Source organism: Bubalus bubalis, chromosome X, assembly GCF_019923935.1.
Source record: "Bubalus bubalis isolate 160015118507 breed Murrah chromosome X, NDDB_SH_1, whole genome shotgun sequence".
Classification (NCBI taxonomy): Eukaryota; Metazoa; Chordata; class Mammalia; order Artiodactyla; family Bovidae; genus Bubalus; species Bubalus bubalis.
Genome location: NC_059181.1, coordinates 56,283,869 through 56,295,330, shown reverse-complemented (window position 1 = coordinate 56,295,330; position 11,462 = coordinate 56,283,869).

Below are 11,462 nucleotides of genomic sequence, written 5' to 3'. Positions count from 1 at the left end.
TTTCTGTTTGTTTTTATTATAGGCATCCTAATAGCTGTGAAGTGGTATCTCATTGTGGTTTTGATGCGCATTTTCCTAATGACTAGTGAGGTCACAAAGAGTCGGACACGACTGAGCGCCTTCCCTTTCACTTTTCACTTTCATGCATTGGAGAAGGAAATGGCAACCCACTCCAGCATTCTTGCCTGGAGAATCCCAGGGACGGGGGAGCCTGGTGGGCTGCCATCTATGGGGTCACACAGAGTCGGACACGACTGACGTGACTTAGCAGCAGCAGTGAGGTCTTTCCAGGTGGTGCTAGTGGTAAAGAACCTGCCTGCCAATGCAGGAGACATAAGAGATGCAGGTTCGATCCCTAGGTTAGAAAGATCCCCTGGAAGAGGGCATGGCAACCCACTCCAGTATTCTTGCCTGGCGAATTCCATGGACAGAAGAGCCTGGAGGGCCACAGTCCATAGAGTCAGACATGACTGAAGCGACTTAGCATGCATGCAATGCCTAATGACAGTGAGAATATTTCATGTGCTTATTGGCCACGTGTATGTCTTCTCTGGAGAAATGTCTTTGGAAAAAAATGTCTTTTGTAAATGGATTTTTGTTGTCAATTGTAAGAGTTCTTTATACATTATGGATACCAAATGCTTATCTAATGTATGATTAGCAAGGACTTCCTCTGATCCTCTAGGTTGCCTTTTGACTCTCCTGATAATGTCCTTTGATGCACCAAAGTTTTTATTTTTATTTTCTGGTCACACTGCGCAGCTTGCAGGATCTTGGTTCCCTCACCAGAGATTGAACCCAGGCCCTTGGCAGTGAAAGCCCAGAGTCCTAACCACTGGACCACCAGTGAGTTCCCAAAAGTTTTACATTTTGATGCAGTCTAATTTCTCTAATATGTCTTTCATTGCTTATGGTTTTAGTGTCATATCTCAGAGACCATTGTCAAATCTAAGGTCACAATGATTTACCCCTATGTTTTCTTCAAAATAATGTTTTCTTCATAAGAATGTTTTACTTCTTATATTTATGTCTTTGGTAAATTTTGAATTAATTTTTACATGTGATATAAGTTAGGTTCCAATTTCCTTCTTTTGTATGTGGAAATCCAGATGTCCTCGCACACTGCTGAAGAGACTTCTCTTTCCCCCATTGAATTGTCTTGGCACCCTTATTGAAATCAATTGACCATAAAAGTGTGGGTTTATTTCTGGATTTTCAATTATATTCCATTGACAGGTACATCTATCTTTGTGCCAGTATCACACTGTAGCTTTGTAGTAGGATTTGAAAACAGGAAGTGTGAGTTCTCCAATTTGTTCTTTTTCAGATTGTTTTGGCTATTCAGGGTCCTTTGTAATTTCATATAAATTTTGGTACCTGCATTTCCATTCCTGCAAAAAAAGAGGCCTTTGGAATTTTGATAGGAATTGCATTGAATCTATAGATTGCTTTGGGGAATATTGCCATCTTAACAATGATAAGTCTTCCAGTCTGTGAACACTGGAAGTCTTTCCATTATTTAGGTCTTTCATTTCTTTCAATGAAGCTTTGTATTTTTAAGTGTACAAGTCTTGCACCTATTTGGTTAAATTTATTAATAAGTATTTTATCCTTTTTGATCCTATAAAATGGATCATAAATAGGATTACTATAAATAGAATAAAATAGATTATAAATAGAATTGTTTTTCTTAATTTCCATTTCAGATTGTTCATTGCCAGTGTATATCAATACAAGTGATTCTTATATGTTGATATTTTACATTGCCACTGTGCTGAATTTAGTTATAAGTGCTAATAGGTTTTTGTGGATTCTTTTTTTTTTACTTCAATAAAAATATATTTTTTAAATTAATTTATTTATTTTTAACTTTACAATATTGTATTGGTTTTGCCATACATCAACATGCATCCGCCACAGGTGTACATGTGTTCTCCATCCTGAACCCCCCTCCCACCTCCCTCCACATACCATCCCTCTGGGTCATCCCAGTGCACCAGGAGTGTGTGTGTGTGTGTGTGTGTGTGTGTGTGATCATATCATCTTGGAATAGAAATAGGTTTACTTCAATTTTGGTGCCTTTTATTCCTTTTTCTTGACTGAAAATCACTCTGGCTAGACCTTCAAGTACAATGTTTAGCAGAAGTAACAAAACTGGGCCTTCTTGTCTTGTTCTCCATCTTAGGAGGATACTTTCAGTCTCACTATTGAGAATGAGATTAGCTATGGGTTTTCTATAAATGCCCTTTAACAGGTTGAGGAAGTTGCCTTCTATTCCTGGTTTGTTGAGTGTTTTTTTAATCATGAAAGGATGTTAGATTTTGTCAAATGGTTTTTATGCATCAATGAGATGGTATTATGTGGTTGAGATATTTTCTAATTTCAGTTGTAATTTGCTCTTGATCATGGGTTATTTATAAGTGTGTGACTTATTTTCAAACATTTCAGGATTTTCTAGTTATCTATTATAGACATGTAGTTTAATTCCACCGTGGTCAGAGAATATACACTGTATAACTTCATCCTTTGAAATTTGTTGAGACTTTCTTTAGGTACCAACATGGGATCTAGTTGGATAAATACTCCTCATGCACCTGAAAGGACTGTGAATTCTTTAGTTATTGGGTGTAGTAATTATATGAATTTGTGCTAATTATATGAAGTTGGTTAACTGTGATATTCAATTCTTCTATATCACTTCTGATTTTCTTCTGTTTGTTCTATTCCTGACAGAGGTGTGTTCAAATCTCTAGCTATGTTGTGGGATTGTCTATTTTACCCTTTAATTCTATCAACTTTCACTTTATATGTTTTGAACCTATGCTACTATGTGATGTAGTAAGCAGAATAACGAACCCCCAAAGATGCCCCGTACTAATCCCCAGAAACTGAATATGATGAGTTACCATGCACATGAATGCTTTTTACATGACAGAAAGGACATTACAGGTGTAATTAAGATTATTAATCAGTGGATCTTAATTTAGAGAGATTATCCCACATTACCCATATAGGCCCAGTGTAATTGTTCAGTTCAGTTCAGTCGCTCAGTCGTGTCTGACTCTTCGCGACCCCATGAATCGCAGCACGCCAGGCCTCCCTGTCCATCACCAACTCCCGGAGTTCACTCAGACTCACGTCCATCGAGTCAGTGATGCCATCCAGCCATCTCATCCTCTGTCGTCCCCTTCTCCTCCTGCCCCCAATCCTTCCCAGCATCAGAGTCTTTTCCAATGAGTCAACTCTTCGCATGAGGTGGCCAAAGTACTGGAGTTTCAGCTTCAGCAGCATTCCCTCCAAAGAAATCCCAGGGCTGATCTCCTTCAGAATGGACTGGTTGGATCTCCTTGCAGTCCAAGGGACTCTCAAGAGTCTTCTCCAACACCACAGTTCAAAAGCATCAATTCTTCGGCACTCAGCTTTCTTCACAGTCCAACTCTCCCATCCATACATGACCACAGGAAAAACCATAGCCTTGACTAGATGGACCTTTGTTGGCAAAGTAATGTCTCTGCTTTTTAATATGCTATCTAGGTTGGTCATAACTTTTCTTCCAAGGAGTAAGCGTCTTTTAATTTCATGGCTGCAGTCACCATCTGCAGTGATTTTGGAGCCCAAAAAAATAAAGTCTGACACTGTTTCCACTGTTTCCCCATCTATTTCCCATGAAGTGATGGGACCAGATGCCATGATCTTCGTTTTCTGAATGTTGAGCTTTAATCCAACTTTTTCACTCTCCTCTTTCACTTTCATCAAGAGGCTTTTTAGTTCCTCTTCACTTTCTGCCGTAAGGGTGGTGTCATCTGCATATCTGAGGTTATTAATATTTCTCCCGGCAATCTTGATTCCAGCTTGTGTTTCTTCCAGTCCAGCGTTTCTCATGATGTACTCTGCATATAAGTTAAATAAGCAGGGTGATAATATACAGCCTTGACATACTCCTTTTCCTATTTGGAACCAGTCTGTTGTTCCATGTCCAGTTCTAACTGTTGCTTCCTGAATTGCATACAGATTTCTCAAGAGGCAGTTCAGGTGGTCTGGTATTCCCATCTCTTTCAGAATTGTCCACAGTTGATTGTGATCCACACAGTCAAAGGCTTTGGCATAGTCAATAAAGCAGAAATAGATGTTTTTCTGGAACTCTCTTGCTTTTTCGATGATCCGGCGCATGTTGGCAATTTGATCTCTGGTTCCTCTGCCTTTTCTAAAACCAGCTTGAACATCAGGAAGTTCACGGTTCACGTATTGCTGAAGCCTGGCTTGGAGAATTTTGAGCATTACTTTACTAGCATGTGAGATGAGAGTGTAATTGTATGAGCCCTTAAAAGCAGATACTGGTGGAAGAGGAAGGCAGAAGGGAAAGTCAGTGATTCAAAGCACAGAAAGAAGTTGCCATGCTACTGTCATCTTAAAGATGGAGGGGACTATGTGAAAAAATAAATGAATTATGAAAACAAACTGTATGACTTTGGAAGTATATTCTTCCCTAGAGTCTCCAGAAAGGAACACAGCCCTGACAACACCATAATTTCAACCTTATATGAAACCTTCAAAAGAGAACCCAGCTGAGCCACAATTTCCCTGGGCATCTGTCCCATGGAAACTGTGAAGTAATAAATGGGTGTTGCTTTAAGCTGTTAAGTTTGTGATAATTTATTACAGCAGCAACAAAAGCTAATAATGCAGGTAGATTAAAATTCAAGAACTGCTGAATCTTCTGAAGCTTTTATCACTTTTATCATTATGAAATTTCCTTCTTTATCTCTACCAATACTTCTACCTTACAGCCTCCTTGCTTTGCTATTATTATAGCTACAACAGCTTTCTAGTAGTGATTTCATTGTATATATTTTTTCATCCTTTTATGTTCAACTTTTCTGTGCCTCTTCATTCCTTTCTATATTTCTTGCTTCCATTTGGGATCAGATTAAAATAACTGCACTTAGTATTTCTAGTAGTATAAGTCTACCGGTGATGAATTCTCTTAGCTTTGTATTAAATTTTGTATTAAATATTTGTATTTATTTCACCTGCTGTTTTGGACTACCAATATAGAATTGGGTGTAGAATTCTCAGTTGGCAGATTTTTTTTTCCTTTCAGCACTTCAAAGATATCATTCCATTTTTTTCTGATTACCAGAATTTCTCTTGAAAACCCAGCCATTCATCTTATTGTTTTTCCTTTGTCCTTTTTTCTTTGACAACTTCTAAGGTTTTCGTTATAATTTTGGGTTTCATCAATTTGAGTATGGTGTGTTTAGATGTGGTTTTATTTGTGTTTATAGTTGGAGAAGACTCTTGAGAGTCCCTTGGACTGCAAGGAGATCCAACCAGTCCATTCTGAAGGAGATCAGCCCTGGGATTTCTTTGGAAGGAATGATGCTAAAGCTGAAACTCCAGTACTTTGGCCACCTCATGCGAAGAGTTGACTCATTGGAAAAGACTCTGATGCTGGGAGGGATTGGGGGCAGGAGGAGAAGGGGACGACAGAGGATGAGATGGCTGGATGGCATCACTGACTCGATGGACGTGAGTCTGAGTGAACTCCGGGAGTTGGTGATGGACAGGGAGGCCTGGAGTGCTGCGATTCATGGGGTCGCAAAAGAGTCAGACATGACTGAGCGACTGAACTGAACTGATAGTACTTACAGTTTGGTGTGGTTCTTGAAACTGTTCCCTGATGACTTCCATTAGTGTTGGAAAATACTCAAACAGTACTTCTACAAATTAGGTTGGTGCAAAAGTAACTGCGGTTTTTGCATTGTTGAAATTTGCCATTGATATTGGAATACATTCTTAAATAAATCATTTTCATGTGCATTTCTCACTTTATGATTTTTTTGCTAATGACTTATTACTTGTTATTTATTCTATATTTATTTTAGACTATGGAAATGATGTTAGGCAAAGAGTTTCATTGCATCAAGTTTCTTGAGTTCAAAATGGGTTGTAAAGCAGCAGACTCAACTCGCAACATCAACAACACATTTGGCCCAGGAACTGCTAATGAATGTATAGTGAGTGTAGTGGTGGTTCAAGAAGTTTTGCAAAGGAGATGAGAGCCTTGAAGATGAGGAGTGTAGTGGCCAGCCATCAGAAGTTGGCAGTGACCAAGTGAGAGCCATCATTGAAACTGATCCTCTTCCAACTACAAGAGAAGTTGCTGAAGAACTCAATATCAACCACTGTATGATCAGTTGGCATTTGAAGCAAATTGGGAAAGTGAAAAAGCTCAATAAGTGGATGCCTCATGATCTGACTGAAAATTTTAAAAAAATTGTCTTTTTGAAGTGTCATTCTCTCTTATTCTATGCAACAACAACAAACCATTTATCAATCAGATTGTGACGTGTGACAAAAAGTGGATTACATACTACAACCAGCGAAAACCAGCTCAGTGGTCAGACCAGGAAGAAGCTCCAAAGCACTTTCCAAAGCCAAACTTGCACCAAAAAAAAGGTCATGGTCATTGTTTGGTGGTCTGTAGCCCGTCTGATCCACTACAGCTTTCTGAATCCTGGCAAAACAATTACATCTGAGAAGTATGCTCAGCAAATTGATAAGATGCATTGAAAACTGAAATGCCTACAGCCAGCATTGGTCAGCAGAAAAGGCCCAATTCTTTCCCACAACAATGTAGTCATGTATGGATGTGAGAGTTGGACTATAAAGAAAGCTGAGTGCCAAAGAATTGATGCTTTTGAACTGTGGTGTTGGAGAAGACTCCTGAGAGTCCCTTGGACTGCAAGGAGATCCAACCAGTCCATTCTGAAGGAGGTCAGCCCTGCATGTTCATTGGAAGGACTGATGTTGAAGCTGAAACTCCAATACTTTGGTTACCTCATGCAAAGAGTTGACTCATTGGAAAAGACTCTGATGCTGGGAAGGATTGGGGGCAGGAGGAGAAGGGGACGACAGAGGATGAAATGGCTGGATGGCATCACCGACTCGATGGACGTGAGTTTGAGTGAACTCCGGGAGTTGGTGATGGACAGGGAGGGCTGGCGTGCTGCAATTCATGGGGTCAGAAAGAGTCGGACACGACTGAGCGACTGAACTAAGCTGAACTTATATGAGATTTCAGTTATATATTGCTATGTAACAAATGACCACAAAACTTAGTGACTTACAACAACAACCATGTATTATTTTAAGGAGTCTGAAGATTGCCTGGGTGATTCCTCTGCTGTTCTCACCTGGGCTCACATATCCAGCTGCAGTCAGCTGGAATGTCCAAGAAGGCCTCTCAGTCGTGTCAGGGGCCTTACCTGGGGTGACTGTAATGGCTAAAATGGCTGGGCCTCTCTTCTCCACTTACATTTCCATCCTTGACTTCTTTGCATAATGGAGGAAGAGTTCTACAAGAGTGAAGGCAGAAACTGCAAATCTCAAACTTTTGAGATTTGGGCTATAACAAGCATAACATCACTTCTGTGACATTGTACTAGTCAAAGTAAATAACCAGGCCAGCCCAATATAAGAATGGGAGAAAATGAAAAGGATTGTGGCCATTTTAAACTTACTACATGTGACAAAGAAATAATGTTCCTGCTAATTTTTCCAATACCAATGCCCATCTGATCTAGATCTTAAATCAAATTAGCTATTAATTCTTCCACCACCAATGCTTCTCTGTTTCTTAGACTCATGAATCTGTTACTACTTCTACAATCAACATCCCCGAGGTCTAAACTGCATCTTTGGTATTGCTAATATTCCCCCTATAACTACCCCTCCTGACTATTCAGAGTGTCCAGGTTTCTATTAACCCTTCTATCAGCAGTGTTCCTCTTGCCTGAGTATCAAAGGTAGATCTCATACAACCATTTCACAATCAATGACTCTGCTATGGATCATAAAACTGTGACTATGTTAATTCTTTTGTAATTAAAGTATGGGTCTCAAATTATGAGTCCCTTTTCCACCATCAGTATTGATCAAATGTGCTCTTGAATCTGTATCTTGAATCTATTCTAACTTTTGTTAACTCTGTCAGAGACTTTGGGATTCCAGGGGCAGAAAGACTGTAAAGTGAAAGTGAAAGTTGCTCAGTCATGTCCAACTCTTTGCAACCCCATGAACTATACAGCCCATGGAATTCTCCAGGCCAGAATACTGGAGTGGGTAGCCTTTCCCTTCTCTGGGGGATTTTCCCAACCCAGAGATGGAACCCAGGTCTCCCGCATTGCAGGAGGATTCTTTACCAGCTGAGCCACAAGGAAAGCCCAGAAAGATTGTAAGTGATAGGCAAAGATTGGCCTTGGCAGATCTCAGAGGAGCCAATGGGAGGCTGAGAGGATATTAGTACTGTGAGTGACAGGCAGAGGTGAACTGTACCCATTTGAGGGGCCAGTGGCTGAAAGTGACAGGCAAGGATAGACACTGGGAAGACAATGGAAGGCCTGGAAGACAATTATGCTTGGGCTATAAGTGGCAAGCAGGAGTTGACTCTGCCCTACTGAAGGGGCAATGAGAGGCTCAGAAGATAGTGAGAATGTGACACTAGCACTGTGAATGACAGCCTGGAATGGGCTCTGTCACATTGAAAAGCCAGTGAAGGCTTCCCTGGTGGCTCAGTGGTAAAGAATCTGCCTGCCAGTGCAGGAGACACAGGTTTCGTCCCTGGTCCAGGAAGATCCTACATGCCATGGAGCACATCAGCCTGAGGGCCACCACTATTGAGCCTGTGCTATAGAGTCTGGGAAATGCAACTACTGAGCCCACACACCCTAGAGCTCCACAACAAGAGAAGCCATTGCAATGAGAAGTCCATGTACCCACCACTCGCCACAACTAGAGAAAAGGCTGTGCAGCAATAAAGACCCAGAATAGCAAAAAAAAAAAAAAAAAAAGCCAATGATAGGCCTGGAAAGTGGTAATGCTGGTGCTGCAAATGACAGGCTAGGGTGGATCCTGCCCAAATAAAAGGGTCAATGGGAGTCCTGGAGGGTGCTGACCCTGGGGCTGCAAGTGACAAGCAAGGGTTGGCTCTATCAGCAGTAAAGAATCTGTGGTAGATCTGAAGGATTGCAGTGCAGGGGTTTGATGGTCAGATAAGGTGGGCCATGCCAGCACTGAAGGAACAGTAGAAATTCTGGAGGGCTGTGAGTGATAGGCAGAAGCAGGTTTTATCCTACTGAAGCCCAGTGGGAGGTTGCAGGAAAGGTGATACTGGGTCTAAGGACCAATAAGAGACATGGAGGGTGGTAATGGTGGGTCTGTGAGTGACAGCCCAGGTCAAGTTCTACTGGACTGAAGACTCAATGGAAATTGTAATGCTAAGGCTATGAGTGACAGCCTGGGAGCACACCCTGAAACCATTAAAGGATCAATGAAAAGCCTAGACAGCAGTGACTCTTGGGTTGTGAGTGATGGGCAGGGGCTGACTTTGCCAATATATAGCCCCATGGCACCCCACTCCAGTACTCTTGCCTAGAAAATCCCATGGATGGAGGAGCCTGGTAGGCTGCAGTCCATGGGGTCGCGAAGAGTCAGACACGACTGAGAGACTTCACTTTCACTTTTCACTTTCATGCATTGGAGAAGGAAATGGCAACCCACTCCAGTGTTCTTGCCTGGAGAATCCCAGGGACGGGGGAGCCTGGTGGGCTGTTGTCTATGGGGTTGCACAGAGTCGGACACGACTGAAGCAACTTAGCAGCAGCAGCAGCCCCAATATGAGGCAGTGACCCCAAGCCTGGGAGAAGTGGTACCAGCATTGAAGCCAATAGGAGGACTGCAGGTGGTGATGTTTGGACCAAGAGTGACAGGTGGGGATAGGCTCTGCCACATTGAAGAGCCATCAACCAAATCCCTTTGCTTTAACCATGAATCTGGATTTCTACAAACTATTCCACCATCACCTGTTTCATATTCCTGACCATAAACCTGAGACTTTCTTATCTATTTCACCATAATCTGACATCCCAACTGTACCTTAGTAAACACTTTCACCAACACTCTTCTGGTCTAACATTAAACCCAGTCAGTCAGTTTAGTTCGCTCAGTCGTGTCCCACTCTTTGAACCCAGGTCTCTGTTAAATATTGTGCCATTAATAGCTTTATGATCTCAGGTCAATTCCAGCCCTTTATGAACTATTCCATCATAAATGCTATTTTGGTGTAAATCTTGAATCCAGACTGTTATTAACAATACCACTATCAATACCCCTCTGCTCTAAATTTGTATCTGGCCCTGTGTTAACTATTCCAACATCAATTTCATTTTGATCTGGATACCAAATCCCAAGCACCAGACAATGCTTCTATCATCGCTGTCCCCCTAAACTGACCTCCAATTTGGGTCTCTGTTAACTTGACTACCATCAATTTCCTTCTTTTTTAGAACTTGTCTTTGGTTCTATTATCTTGTCTTTGATCAATGCCTCTATTAAGTTTTCCAGTATCTCTGATATTCTAGACTGATTTCAAAGTCAGCCACTCTAAACTATTCTACCTATACCTTGAAACTATAGTAATTAACTCTTTAATAATTAGTGTAATACAAACAATAATCACCCTTGGGTCTAGGTCTCAAATCCTTGGCTTCTGTCAATTCCTTCATCAATGCCTCTCTGCTTTGAAATTGAAAAAGATCTCTGTCAACTTCTCCACTGTGAATATCCATCTGCTGTGACCTTGAAGCCAGGTCACTTAACCACCATTAATGCCCCATGAGTCTGATCTTGAAAGTGAATTTCTGTTACCTATGTCTCCATTAGTGTCCCTCAGCTGTAACTTCAAACCCAGAGCCTCTATTACCTCTTCCAACATGAACGCCCCTTTGGACAGACCTCAAACTCAAGTATATTTTAAACTATTCTACTATCAATGTCTCTGTGGATTTACCTTAATCCCAGGCCCCTATTAACCCCTCCACCACAAATTATCTTCTGGTCTAGATCTCAAATCCCAGGCCTCTGATTTATCTACCTCTATCAGTTTTATTCTGGTCTGACTTCAAATTTTGGTCTGCAAATTCTTTCAAAATCAGTGCCTCTTTGGCTTAGATCTAAAATCATGAACCTGTTACCAGTTCTATTATTAATGTTCTTCTCAACTTAGGACCTAGAATGAATGCTTTTACTTTCAAATTCTCTCTGGGCTGGTACTGAACCTGGACACCTGTTACCTGTTCCACTATCAGTGCTCCTCCTGTGACCCATGTGTCTGTTAACTATTCTTCCATTAATACCCTTCTAGTCTAACCTTGAATCTGGGCTTTTGTTAAATATTTTAATATCCAGCTTTTCAGGTGTGAACTTGAACCCAAGATTTTCAGTTTTCCCCTATTTATTGAGGTATAACTGACAAACAAAAAGTGTGTGTGTATATATATATATATATATATATATATATATATGGAATATATATATATGGAACATATATATATGGAATGCATGTAATATATATATATATATATATATATATATATATATATATATATATATATATACTGGCT